This window comes from Capra hircus, chromosome 21, assembly GCF_001704415.2.
Source record: "Capra hircus breed San Clemente chromosome 21, ASM170441v1, whole genome shotgun sequence".
In the NCBI taxonomy this organism is placed as follows: domain Eukaryota; kingdom Metazoa; phylum Chordata; class Mammalia; order Artiodactyla; family Bovidae; genus Capra; species Capra hircus.
In genome coordinates this window covers 39,011,162-39,026,418 of record NC_030828.1, presented here as the reverse complement: position 1 = coordinate 39,026,418, position 15,257 = coordinate 39,011,162, and the positions used below count along the sequence as shown (strand labels likewise).

General features: G+C 38.3%; 1 long non-coding RNA gene across 1 annotated transcript; it reads right to left on the bottom strand.

Annotated features, from left to right (window-relative positions):
• LOC108638490 lies at positions 850 to 14,728 on the bottom strand. The gene is made up of 3 exons (XR_001919838.1): positions 14,615 to 14,728; positions 3,618 to 3,708; positions 850 to 1,290 (listed from the first exon to the last, which is right to left on the bottom strand). It is a non-coding gene; the product is annotated as an uncharacterized LOC108638490 (long non-coding RNA).

The window sequence follows — 15,257 nt, the reverse complement described above, 5'->3', positions numbered from 1 at the left end:
GTAATGTTGCCTAGAAGTTCACAGTTCTTTCTTTAGTGCCTCAATTGTTTTGTTTTGATGTTTCTCAATATATTTCTTGGGTGAATGAATAAATAGAAAACAAAAGAAAATATCAATGAAACCTTCAAGAAAAATTTAGAAACAAAATGACAGTTATGAAGTTTCTCAATAAATATTTTTGTTTTGAAGTTTCCCAATAAATATTTCTTGGGTGAATGAATAAATAGAAAACAAAAGAAAATAGCAATGAAACCTTCAAGAAAAATTTAGAAACAAAATGACATTTATGAAGAACATATCAGTATGCCAATAGATATAAATTAAAATCTTCCACAAAGAAGATTTTTAAGTTAGACTAAAATATGAATTCTAACTCATGTTGTATAATCAACTAAAATAAGGTGTGTGTGTGTGTTATTTGCTCAGTCCTGTCCAACTTCTTGGGACCCCATGGACTGCAGCCCTCCAGGTTCCTCTGTCCATGGGATTCTCCAGGCAAGAATACTGGAGTGGGTTGCCATTTCCTTCTCCAAAAATAAGATAGCACAATAAAATTAAAATGAATTGAGCAAAAATATTTAAGAATATTAACAATACAAAGTAAGAAGGCAAAGTGGTATTAGTATTAAAAAAATAATTTAAGGAAATGTTTATTTAGTGGAATAGCTTCCAAAAGGTATAATCTACACTGAATATTTGTTATTTAGTTGCTAAGTCGTGCTCGACTCTTGAGTCAAGCAAAATAAATCAAACAATGAATATATAACTACATTAATATTTACATTCCAAATAACATATCAATGATATATTTTTTAAGCTTATCAGATTACCAACCCTTTGTCGGGCCCCAACAGGGGTTCTCCTGCTGGACGCTGGTTTTGTGGGCCCAAGGAGACTACATTCTGTTGAGAAGCAAAAGAAAGTTTAAAATTTTTCATCCAAGAATGGAGAGGTACGAAATCAAACTCTGCCGTGCACGCTGTACGGCCAGTCTGTGGGTGGGCTACTGTATACGGGTCTCTGCGGTCGGGTGGAGGCGGAGTTCTGCTGATGGCCTAGCAGGGCTACAGGCACAGGTGTGCTGCTCCAGCTCTGAGAGCCCCGCCACGTGAGGCGGCTGCGCACGCAGCCCGCCGCCGCCATCTTGGGATGGAGAGTCAGCAGCCGTGCTTCTGCGCCCGAGGCTCCACGGCGCTGAGGTGTCAGCACAGCCATTTCTCACTCGGCGCTCCAGTCTGAAGTGCCAGAATGCAGGGGCCTCGGCACGCAGCACCCGGTGAGCAAGTGAAACTAGATGAAGCACAAAGGGAAAGTGGGGTGGGGGTGGGGGGGAAGGTTAGCCATTATTTTATTACCCACATCATGGGGTCCCCAATCTTCCAGGAGTGGACCAGTACCTCCTGTCAGATTAGCGGCAGGATTAGATTAGAAATAAAATGAACAATAAATGTAATGCTCTTGAATCATCCCGAAACCATCCCTTCTAGTCTGTGGAAAAATTGTCTTCCATGAAACTGGTCCCTAGTGCTAAGAAGGTTGGGGACTGCTGACTCAGATTCTATTTTCACGTGTGCAGGGGTTTTTCTTTCTTTCTAAATTTTTATTGTATTCTTTTACTTCCACAGTGGCTCAGGTGGTAAAGAATCTGCCTGCCAATGCAGGAGTCACAGATTCAATCCCTGGGTGGGGAAGATCCCCTGAAGAAGGGAATGGCTCCCTACTCCAGTAGTCTTGCCTGGGAAATCCCATGGACAGAGGAGCCTGGCGGGCTGCAGTCTATGGGTCACAAAGAGTCAGACATGACTGAGCATGCACACGTGCATGCATAGTTGCTTTACAGTGTTATTTGCTGGTGAGCAACAAAATGAATCAGCCCTATGTATACATATATCCCCGCTTTTTTCAATTTCCTTCTCATTTAGGTCCCCATAGAGCACTGACTAGAGTTCTGTGCGCTATGCAGTATGATCTCATTAGTTCATATTCTTTTTTTATTTCTTGAGCACTGTTAAAGGGCTTTGCTGGTGACAGACTCTTCCGGGACAGACCTGGAGTCTCCAAATTTCTGGGCCTCATTCCTCCTTGAAATGTAAAATTCTAGAGAGAGAGTGCGCCTTAGGGCACATACTTCAGGCTGCAACTAATTCGTCCTCCTGAAGAGATGAGATGTTATAAATCTTTTCAGATCAGAGCAGTTAACTAGATGAATGACTGTAGATCTAAATCTCATACTTCCTGAAGCCTTAGAGGTTAGGGCTTTGTATAGGATCACTGAGAAATCCTAGGAAAAATTTGATTTCCCAATTCCACCCCTTGTTCTGGAAAGCATTTTAGCTCCTGGGGAATTTAACAACATGTATGCCATATCAGCCACTCTGACCAGCAAAACCAAGATTGAAATTCAGTTCAGTTCAGTTCAGTTCAGTCGCTCAGTCGTGTCCAACTCTTTGCGACCCCATGAATCGCAGCTCGCCAGGCCTCCCTGTCCATCACCAACTCCCGGAGTTCACTCAGATTCACGTCCATCAAGTCCGTGATGCCATCCAGCCATCTCATCCTCTCTCGTACTGTTCTCCTCCTGCCCCCAATCCCTCCCAGCATCAAAGTCTTTTCTAATGAGTCAACTCTTCGCATCAGGTGGCCAAAGTACTGGAGTTTCAGCTTTCGCATCATTCCTTCCAAAGAAATCGCAGGGCTGATCTCCTTCAGAATGGACTGGCTGGATCTCCTTGCAGTCCAAGGGACTCTCAAGAGTCTTCTCCAACACCACAGTTCAAAAGCATCAATTCTTCGGTGCTCAGCCTTCTTCACAGTCCAACTCTCACATCCATACAGGACAACTGGCAAAACCATAGCCTTGACTAGACAGACCGTAGTCGGCAAAGTAATGCCTCTGCTTTTGAATATGCTATCTAGGTTGGTCATAACTTTTCTTCCAAGGAGTAAGCGTCTTTTAATTTCATGGCTGCAGTCACCATCTGCAGTGATTTTGGAGCCCCCAATAATATAAAGTCTGCTCACTGTTTCCACTGTTTTCCCCATCTGATTTGCCCATGAAGTGATGGGACTGGATGCCATGATCTTACATTTTCTGAATGTTGAGCTTTAAGCCAGCTTTTTCAGTCTCCTCCTTTCACTTTCATCAAGAGGCTCTTTAGTTCCTCTTCACTTTCTGCCATAAGGGTGGTGTCATCTGCATATCTGAGGTTATTGATATTTCTCACGGCAATCGTGATTCCAGCTTGTGTTTCTTCCAGTTCAGCGTTTCTCATGATGTACTCTTAGGCAACATTTAATCAGAGCTATAGTCCCCAAAATATGTCTCTTTCGCATAAGAATTATTTTAGGTTGATTATTTTTAAGAAATGGAAGACTTTGGAAGTCTTTTTACCACATTCTTAGCTGTATAAAGAATTAAGGTAAAGGACCTGAGACAAGAAGAGCAGTATTCTCAGAGATATCTGCAAAGAATGTGGACTAGATGTGGTAGAGAGAATTCAAAGACTGGCAGGACTTCCAGACATTTACTTTTCCTTGAGAACTGCCTACTTCCACTTTGATGTCCCACTGCTATCCCCCAACATCCTCTTTTGTCTTTAGCTGAAGATGATACTTACGGTGAACGCTTCATTTTGGAGAGTTATTCAGTTTCCCTGGGTCTCTTCCATGAATAAATGTTGTTAAAATTTGTTTTTCTCCTGTTAAAAACTAAGTAAAAAAAAAATGTGTCAATATGTGGAAAGACATTTTTAGAAGACATAATAAGTTTGCACACATGTGTATGTATTAGATAAATGGAGCAGGGTAAATAAAACATAATAAATTATACATGAATATATTGTAATAGAGGAAAAACTGCACTTTTAATGCAGCCGTAGTTGTTTATTGAAATAACTATAATAAAACCACAAATATAATTTTAATAAGTTAAGAAGATAGGTGATAAATGGTCACATTTTTAAGAACTAAAAAAGAATTGTGAAGTAATAGCAAAAGTTTAAAGTAAGGTCAACTTGGAAATCAGCAGTCATTATTGTAGTTCTTGAATCAAAAAATAGATTAAAATTGCAAAGTGAATATTTCCAGAATAAGGGCAATAAGGAAAGTACACATCAGAACCGTTGTCTAAAGACTGAGTTCACCTCTTGGTGGGTATCGAGCCAGTAGACAACCAAGCCAAAGATCAAGAGAAGGAGGGATTTATTATTTGCAGCAATTAAGGAGAACACTGAGTATCTTTCCCAAAGCAGTGTCCCAGAACAGCAAAAAAGGGGACATTTTAAACGAAGCCTGTATGCATATTCATGAAGGGGCTTGAGCTGGCGATTTCAGTGTAGTATTGGGGTAAAAGTTAACAAGTCCAAGTCTTAGTTGATTGAAGTCAGAAGGGTCAACATCATCCTTCATTCTCCACCTGGGTGGTGCCTTAGTTCCTGCAGAACTCAAAGATATATTAATATGTATATCCCTTGAGGAAGAACTAGGACTTGCTTTATCACTGCACTGTAGTTTTACTGCCTTTTTCCTGTTCCTACATTCCTTTGTTCCCTTAAGATCATTAATTACTGAGACCTGTTCAAGGACAGGCATTGTGGCCAGGCTTAGATCACAAAATGTTTCAGGCCAAAATAGCTTCTCTTATGTTAAAAAAAAAAAAAAGAAAAGAAAAATCCTTGTTCTCTTTCTCTAGGGACTCTGTAACCTGTCTACTTATAAAATTAGTTAAATATAATTAAAGCTGTAAGCAGAGGCAAATTCACAGCCTGAAATGCTTTAATTGTTAGGCAAAAATAATAATATAAATAAGCTAAAATTTTATTTCAAAATTTCAGATGTAAAAATATATTGATAGGAATATTAAGGAAAAAAGTAATAGTGACAAAACCAGAAAAAAACTACAAATAGAATTTTTATAGAATTATCAATTTATAGAATTGATAAAGATATTTAAGAACTATAAGCAGCATAGATAGAACAACTCTACATAGGCAAAGCAACAAAATTGAAAGAAAGAAATAAAAATTCAAAAGAATTTAAATGAGACAGTATAATCACAGTCACAGAGAGGATTAATATGCTAACTGAAACTATGATATAAATTTAAGCATAGAGATGAAATAGAAAACCACCTAGAAAAACATGATGCACTAAAATTTATAAAAGTACAAAATCTGAAGAAGTATGAAATGTGTCATCTCCTTTTTCAAGGGTACGAGACAGATAATTTTATAGGTGAGATATTTCACCTTTCTCAGTCTCAGAGATTAAACAGTTGTCATGCCTGCCTATAAAATGTTTCAGGACATAAAATACTTGCTAAATCTCTCTAAATAAATACAGGCTACTATGTACTGTATCAAAGTCAGCATTAGCCAAACTATCTTCTAAAATCACCTATGAATATATAGAAATAACAACATAATATCAAATTAAGCCTAATGTTTTCTTATAAAAATTGCTTCAATAACCAGAATGTGTTAGTTTTACAACTGCAATTCAATACTAGGAAATATGTTAATAATATTTTTCAGTATATCAGAGAAGATGTAATAGAATCACCTCAATCTATATAACAAGAAGGAATTTGCTCTTTGGAGCTAAAATATTTTTAAAGAGCAGTTTAATAGAAAAAATTTTAAAAATGCATATCTGTCTAAATTCACCAGTTAAAATTGTGATGAATGGTGAAAACACTAAAGCATATTTAGAAAATTGAGGAAAAGACAAGGAAGAGGCAACTGTTAACCATTATTTAAAATTATTTTCAATCTAGCCAAATCAGTAGCAGGTACACACATGTAGGTACACACACACACATACACACACACACACACACAGACACACAACTATATAAGAAATGAACAAAAAACACACATACCAAGACACATTATTATTAAATCCTAAATCATTAAAGATAAGGAGACATGATTAGACTCAGTGTAGGAGGCTGAAAGAATTACATATTACCTGTAAAGGATTAATCATTTTTGGCTGGTATCAAGCCTCTCATGACAATGCCGCATGCTAATAGATATTAAAACCCTTTGAAGATTAGGGAGAGAATTGTTTTTAGTCTTAGGTTTTCCACCCAGCCAAACTGTCAACCAACGTGAAAGTCAAATTAAATCATTTTAACTTCAACTTTTAGCTGTATATATCCATTTACAGAGGAGGGGTTCCCAGGTGGCACTGGTGGTAAAGAACCCGCCTGCCAGTGCAGGAGACATAAGACACATGGGTTCGATCCCTGGGTTAGGAAGATCCTCTGGAGGTGGGCATAGTAACCCACTCCAGTATTCTTGCCTGGAAAATCCCCATGGACAGAGCAGCCTGGTGGGCTACAGTCCGCAGGGTTGCAAAGAGTCAGACAAGTAGCAGGCACACATGCATGTAGAGAGGAAAAGCAACAAAGTAAAAACTGAATACAAGAAAAGAATGAAACTAACTTCTGTACCAGGTCTGGAAAAAAATTAATGCGTATACTGTAAGGGTTATCAGATAGAGTTCAAGAATAATAATGTTGAAAAGAATAGATTGATAAGGGAACTGGATGATATAGACATTTTCAGTTAGAAACTCCAATAAACATATTTATTTATTTTTTTAATTTTTATTTTTACTTTATTTTGCTTTACAATACTGTATTGGTTTTGCCATACATTGACATGAATCAGCCACGGGTATACATGAGTTCCCAATCCTGAACACCCCTCCCACCTCCCACCCCACACCCCACATCATCTCTCTGGATCATCCCCGTGCACCAGCCCCAAGCATCCTGTATCCTGTACTGAACATAGACTGGCAATTAAAAATGGAATAAAGTGCTCCAAATATGAAGTGAACTAAGATTTGAGTTTGAACAATTGGAATGACATGAGAAAAGACTATGAAGTGCGATTCTAGGAACATTTGATTTTGAGTGGCAAAACCATATCATCAACCCATAAAGAAGGATATGCAACGGAAGCACACATATAAACAGTATTTACAAAATTATGTGATATCAATGCTGATTAGCAACTTTTGGTGTGATCTATAGAAAAGGTTAAGAAATCTTAATTATGGTTGTAAAATAAAATGCAGATGTCATTGATCTTGGCAACATATAATTAACAGTGCAGTTGGTAAAATGTTAAGAGGTAGAAAAGAAAAATGAGAATATAGTGTGCTAAAATTCCTTTTTTCAAAATGGAGAGCTAATAATTATAGTCTGAAATTGATTAAATAGTATTTTATATTATATAAATATATTTATTATATGTGTATTATTTATATACTATATAATAAATAAGTACATAATTATATTATTTAAAAATTTAAATACCATAGAAATTAAAAATGGAAATTCAGAGTGAGGGGGGAAAGGTGATATAAGTGAGCTAAATCTTCATTCTTCATGTCCAGAAGCAGTAGCTAATATCTCATTTTAATAAATCATGAACTGGCAATTAAAGCTTATTATTTAGAGCCATGAAAGATTTTACATGTAAATGGTTAAAACGGTCTTGGGCAACAGAACTAAGGATATAGAAAAAACAGATGAGGAGACTTGCTTATCATTAAGTAGCCTTCTGTACTATTTTTGAAATTATATTCATGTGTTATTCTGATAATTTTTGTAGAGATTCCCGGATCAGATATCAAATGAAAATCACAGTGCATGAATATACATGACTATTGCACCCCAGTTAAAAGGACAAAGTATACAGAGCTCTTTATAAAATTATGCCTTATAACTATGTGTTGCCACACGTCTCCTCCAGAATTCATGAGTTTCATGTGAATAAAGAGTTTAAAATGATCTTAAAAAAAAAAAGATGATGATCTTATAGCCACAGGTTTGCAATCACTGGGGAAATCATCGATAAGCAACTTAACCCTCCAAGGTCAGCACACAAGCAAATAGTGCAGCCACTTGTATAATGCCATTATTCAATTGTTTAGCTGGAGCTAAAATGTGACAAAGATATGGGAAGCTGGAGAAATAAATCCAGAATAAAGAAGTGTAGTAATTGGTTGAAAACTGTAGTATAAGGTGGTAGGGGGAAGAACCCAGAAACCCCTAAAAATGTATTTTCTTTTCTTGTTTAAGAACAGGTCATGTCAGATAAACAAAGGCTCAAATCAATGCCCATATGACCGACTCACAGAAGGAACGAACATGAATTACAGTCTCTCATCTCCAGTTTTTAGTGACACCTCCATATGGTTTATCCTTCAGTGAGACCATGGAGTTCTGTTAATGAGCTTGCAAGAGTTGGCTGGTTAGTTGGCAAGAGTTACCTGCCATTAGCTATTTAGAGTTTTGTAAATCAAATTACAGTTTCTGAGAGACCCCTCCCCCTTCACCCCAAAACGTGAGTGAGTCATTCTCTCATTAGTGGCCTGCTTTCAGCAATTCGTAATTACAGATTGTGTCTCTGTTAATCGCTTGACAAATGATACTTCTCTGCCAACAGGTTTACTGAACTTAGTTTATTTTGAAATCATGTCAAACGAGTCTGATGAAAAAGTTTGATTTTGATTGCTTACTTCAGTCCTCCAGATATGTAACCTGAATTTTAACTTTTCCTTCCCTCACCAAAAGGAAACCAATATAACTCACATTTCACAAATAATTTCACTCTAGGAACATAGTCTTTGAGGTATGCTTAGATGCACATTATTAAACACTAGTACATGTCAGTGTTTTCCTGGCTAAGAAAGCATTTGACAAGATTCTGTCCATAAATTGCTTTAATGTGCTTTCAGTTTAATAATTTTCATCTCTATCTCCAATCTTGTGCCCCTCCCCCTACACCCAAGAGTTGAGGTGGGGAGGGGGGTAGTGGAGTAAAGAATATAGTGTGCTATAAAAAATGTCTTTTAGTAAGTCTGGCAGCACCCTCAATTTTTCCAGGCAGGCCTTCATTTCAAACAAAAGACCAGAAATTATGGCTGTCTGAAAATCTAAGAACAAGAGCAATAGAATGTATGCTCCAGCTTTATAAATAAGAAAAGCACCATATAGTACATAAGCAACTGCACTCACAAAGCTCTGGTCTTTTTCCTATACTGGAGTCTGTGTGACATCATATGATTTCGACACCTAATTTGCCTCCCTACCCCATCCATATATGGTAGTGCTTGGATGCTAAAACAGTCTAAATTAAGCACATGCACTAACTTTGTAAAGAAACTATCAACGTTCTATCAAGGTATTTATTTAGTAGACAAATAGATGAACACTTAATCCCTTTTGTCTTATTTCAGGTTGTCACTTTTAGAAGTCCCCCTCACCTCCCCTCTGCTTTTTATTCCATTTGTATTGTTTATCTTAGAGCATTAAGGTCCCCCATTCTTTCAATGACAAAATCCCAAAGGGCATTATCATGGTGAAGAAGAAAATAAATGACTGCCTTTTGTTCGTGAGCATCCTGTTTGCAATTCAAATTGAACAGGAATGCTGCTAATATTGAAAGGACAGAAGGTCAAGGAACTAGGCTCCTGAAAGTATATGATTGCATCCTTTTTTACATAAATATTAAGTTGCAGTTTAGAGCTATCTTCACTTAAATTGACCCCAAATAAAACTTGTAAGATATCGTGAGCACATCAATAGGAGTGAAGTAGCTATTTAAAGACTAATACTTCAATTTCTTAAAATTAATCAGTTATCTGACAATCACTGAATCATAATAGAGAAAAAGTTCCTTGTCTTAGTGTGCAGTGTTAGAAAATAGATAGCTGATTGCTCTACAAAGTACAAAGTGGGAGGACATAAAAAAAGAATGAGTGACTCTTCTGAAAAGGAGAATAAATCTAGACTACATATTGCAAACACATGCTTTCATAAATTAGCATGGTTTTAGTTTTTATCCATTGGTCAAACTTTTCCATACTGATATATTGAAATGGCAAAAACTGACAGGTATGACAGACACACAGGTCCAGAATTTCTATATATATTCAAGTTTTGAATATAATACTTATACCAAATACTTTCAAAAAAATGCATTTCCCAAAGTTGGAATATCAGTTAATAGCGTACTTCTTAGTGAACAGAGCCCAAATAATCTCTCTTTTTATTTGGAAATCAAGTTGAACAAATATTTTTCAAATACTTTTCATATGGCTTATCTCTAAGATAGCTAATGCCTTAGATACCTTCTTGTTTCTGTCCTCTTTTTGATGGTTCCAAAATCACTGCAGATGGTGATTGCAGCCATGAAATTAAAAGATGCTTACTCCTTGGAAGGAAAGTTATGACCAACTTAGAAAGCATATTAAAAAGCAGAGACATTACTTTGTCAACAAAGGTCTGTCGAGTCAAGGCTATGGTTTTTCCAGTGGTCATGTATGGATGTGAGAGTTGGACTATAAGGAAAGCTGCACACCGAAGAATTGATGCTTTTGAACTGTGGTGTTGGAGAAGACTCTTGAGAGTCCCTTGGACTGCAAGGAGATCCAGCCAGTCCATCCTAAAGGAGATCAGTCCTGGGTGTTCATTGGTAGGACTGATTTTGAAGCTGAAACTCCAATACTTTGGCCACCTGATGAGAAGAGCTGACTCATTGGAAAAGACCCTGATGCTGGGAAAGATTGAGGGCAGGAGGAGAAGGGGACGACAGAGGATGAGATGGTTGGATGGCATCACTGATTCAGTGGTCATGAGTTTAGGTGGACTCTGGGAGTTGATGATGGACAGGGAGGCCTGGGGTGCTGCGATTCATGGGTGGCAAAGAGTCGGACATGACTGAGCGACTGAATTGAATTGAACTGAACTGAACTGAACTGAAATGAGTGTAGGTTTTAAAATTTATATTAGACTAAATTAATCACATCACTTTCAGACTATTACTGGGTTGCTAGGCACAAAATTTATCCCATTCCTTTCCTTCATTCTCTTACATATTTTGTAAAGGGAACTTGTATTACAAATAAAAGAACACACAAAAGACCTCAGGGAAAAAGGGAGACTTACAGAGTAAATCATCAAAGACCATTTGATCTTATTGGCCTGAAGTTACATAGTTCAGTTCAGTCACTCAGTACTGTCCAACTCTTTGCAAACCCATGGACTGCAGCATGGCAGGCCTCCCTGTCCATCACCAACTCCCGGAGTTTACTCAAACTCATGTCCATTGAGTCGGTGATGCCATCCAACCATCTCATCCTCTGTTGTCCCCTTCTCCTCCTGCCCTCAATCTTTCCCAGCATCAGGGTCTTTTCCAATAAGTTGGTTCTTTGCATCAGGTGGCCAAAATATTGGAGTTTCAGCTTCAGCATCAATCCTTCCAGTGAATATTCAGGACTGATTTTCTTTAGGATGGAGTGGTTGGATCTCCTTGCAGTCCAAGGGACCCGCAAGAGTCTTTTCCAACATCACAGTTCAAAAGCATCAATTCTTTGGCGCTCAGCATTCTTTATAGTCCAACTCTCACATCTGTACATGACTACTGGAAAAACCATAGCCTTGACTAGACAGACCTTTGTTGGAAAAGTAATGTCTCTGCTTTTTAATATGCTTTCTAGATTGGTCATCCATGGGATTTTCCAAATGGCAACCCACTCCAGTGTTCTTGCCTGGAGAATCCCAGGGATGGCATCAGAGCCTGGTGGGCTGCCGTCTATGGGGTCGCACAGAGTCAGACACAACTGAAGCGACTTAGCAGCAGCAGCAGCAGCAGGTTAGTCGTAACTTTTCTTCCAAGGGGCAAGCGTCTTTTAATTTCATGGCTGCAGTCACCATCTGCAGTGATTTTGGAGCCCAGTAATATAGAGTCTCTCACTGTTTCCCTTGTTTTCCCAGCTATTTGCCATGAAGTGATGGGACCAGATGCCATGATCTTACTTTTCTGAATGTTGAGTTTTAAGCCAGCTTTTTCACTCTCCTGTTTCACTTTCATCAAGAGGCTCTTTAGTTTTTCTTTGCTTTCTGCCATAAGGTGGTGTCATCTGCATATCTGAGGTTATTGATATTTCTCCCAACAATCTTGATTCCAGCTTGTGCTTCATCCAGCCCAGTGTTTCTCATGATGTACTCTGCATAGAAGTTAAATAAGCATGGTGACAATATACAGCCTCAATGTACTCCTTTCCCGATTTGAACCAGTCTGTTGTTCCATGTCCAATTCTAGCTTGTTTCTTGAGCTGCATACAGATTTCTCAGGAGGCAGGCCAGGTGGTCTGGTATTCCCATCTCTTGAAGAATTTTCCACAGTTTGTTGTGATCCACATAGTCAAAGGCTTTGGCACAATCAATAAAGCAGAAGTAGATATTTTTCTGGAACTCTTTTGCTTTTTGATGATCCAGCAGATCTTGGCAATTTGACCTCTGGTTCCTTTGCCTTTTCTAAATCCAGCTTGAACATCTGGAATTTCACGGTTCACTTACTGTTGAAGCCTGGCTTGGAGAATTTTGAGCATTACTTTGCTAGCATGTGAGATGAGTGCAATTGTTCAGTAGTTTGAGCATTTTTTGGCATTGCTTTTCTTTGGAATTGGAATGAAAACTGACCTTTTCCAGTGCTGTGGTCGCTGCTGAGTTTTCCAAATTTGCTGGCATATTGAGTGTGTCACTTTCACAGCATCATCTTTTAGTATTTCAAATTGCTCAACTGGAGTTTCATAACCTCCACTAGCATTGTTCATAGTTATGCTTCCTTAGGCCCACTTGGCTTTACACTCCAAGATATCTGGCTGTAGGTGCGTGATCACACCGTTGTGGTTATCTGGGTCATGAAGATCTCTTTTGTATAGTTTTTCTGTATAGTCTTGCCATCTCTTCTTAATAGCTTCTGTTAGGTCGATACCATTTCTTATTGTGCCCATATTTGCATGAAATGTTCCCCATAGTATCTCTAATTTTTTTGAAAAGATCTCTCGTCTTTTCCATTCTATTGTTTTTCTCTATTTCTTTGCATTGATCACTGAGGAAGGCTTTCTTATCTCTCCTTGCTATTCTTTGGAACTCTGCATTCAAATGGGTATCTTTCCTTTTCTGCTTTGCTTTTTGCTTCTCTTCTCTTCACAGCTATTTGTAAGGCCTCCTCAGACAACCATATTGCCTTTTTGCCTTTCTTTTTCTTGGAGATGGTCTTGATCCCTGCCTCTTCTACAGTGTCACAAAGCTCTGTCCATACTTCTTCAGGCACTCTATCTATCAAATATAATCGCTTGAATCTATTTTCTCACTTCCACTGTATAATCATAAGGGATTTAATTTAGGTCATACCTGAATGGTCAACTGGTTGTCCCTACTTTCTTCAATTTAAGTCTGAGTTTATCAACAAGGAGTTCAGGATCTGAGCCACAGTTAACTCCTGATCTCGTTTTTGCTGACTGTACAGAGCTTCTCCAATGTTGGCTGCAGAGAATATAATCAATCTGATTTTGGTATTGACCATCTGGTGATGTCCATGTATAGAGTCGTCTTTTGTGTTGGTGGAATAGGGTATTTGCTATGACTAGTGCATTCTTTAGGCAAAACTCTATTAACCTTTGCCCTGCTTCATTCTGTACTCCAAGGCCAAATTTGCCTATTATTCCAGGTACTTCTTGACTTCTTACTTTTGCATTCCAGTCCCCTATCGTGAAAAGGACATCTTTATTGGGTGTTAGTTATAGAAGGTCTTGTAGGTCTTCATAGAACCATTCAATGTCAGCTTCTTCAGCATTACTGGTTGGGCATAGACTTATTGAACGGTTTACCTTGGTAATGAAGAGAGATCATTCTGTCATTTTTGAGATTGCACCGCAGTACTGCATTTCAGACTCTTGTTGACTATGAGGGTTACTCCATTTCCTCTAAGGGATTCTTGCCCACCATAGTAGATATAATGGTCCTCTGAGTTAAATTCACCCGTTCCAGTCCATTCTAGTTCTCTGATTCCTAAAGTTCAACATTCACTCTTGCCTCTCGTATTTGACTACTTCCAATTTGCTTTGATTCATGGACCTAACATTCCAGGTTCCTATGCAATATTTATTGCTCTTTAGAGCATCAGAAGTTACATAAGCAGGTGATAAACAGTTCTGATTTCCAAGCTGGAATAATTAGGAAAAAAAGATAGACAGCTGTCACTGATGTTTCTTGATTCAGGTCTCTATTTAAGTTAGAGAAGTCTCCTTCCTTTCTTCCCTCGGTTATGCTCTATTCTCTTAAAGTGCTTTTACCTTTTAGCTCTTAACACTACCTGACATTGTTGTCTATTTATTATTTGTCTCTTCACTTGAATTTAAGCTCCATGAGGTCCAAGACTTCGGTCCTTTTTGGATCCTTATGAATCATAAGGCCCAGTTCAGCACGAGACACCAAGTAGAGGCTCAGCACATGTTAGCTGAATGAGGGGATGTATGTAGTCCATTTGTATGTGTAAAATCAGCGCACATCATTTTGTTTAGTCATATATAAGTTTACCGAATGTTTGTCCTGTGATTCACTTTTCTGTTTGGACACCTGGATCTGCTGTTGAATAGGTGTAAATGTAGATGGTGAGTGACGGAATGATTAAACACATCATCATCATTTTTGAACCATATAGAAGACAGTTGTTTCAGATTGATATTAGAAATATTCTTCTGAGTAGCAGATTTGCTTTTGTTTAATGGGTTAATTGATCAGATTTACCTTTTTAATTGGCTGCTGAAAAACAGCTAAGAGTCGGACACGACTGAGTGGCTTCACTTTCACTTTTCACTCTCATGCATTGGGGAAGGAAATGGCAACCCACTCCAGTGTTCTTGCCTGGAGAATCCCAGGGACAGGGGAGCCTGGTGGGCTGCCGTCTATGGGGTCACACAGAGTCGGACACGACTGAAGTGACTTAGCAGCAGCAGCAGCAGCAGCAGCTGAAAAACAGAGTATAATATTTAGATTTTATTGCATACATTTTTATTAGCCTAATTAAGACCTCCATTTTATGATCTCAAATGTTTATTTCTTATTTCCTTCTCCTATTTCCTATTTGTGTTTCCTTGCTGTGTTAGGTATTCAGGTAGTCAGAGTCATGGTCAAGATACTATCAATAGCTCTAGAACTAGCTGGTTGCAGCCAATCCTGTTTGGCCAGCTTTACCAGGCTGACCTTGGGCAAGCTAGTTAGCATCTCTGCACCTCCATTTCCTCATTTGCAAAACAAGGATAAAATTAGTATCTACATGACAAGCTCACTCATCCATAGTGCTCTTACAAGGATTAACTGAGTTAAAAACACATGAAGCACTTGGAACAGTGTCTGGCACAAGTTAAAGGCCTCATGATATTAGCTATTA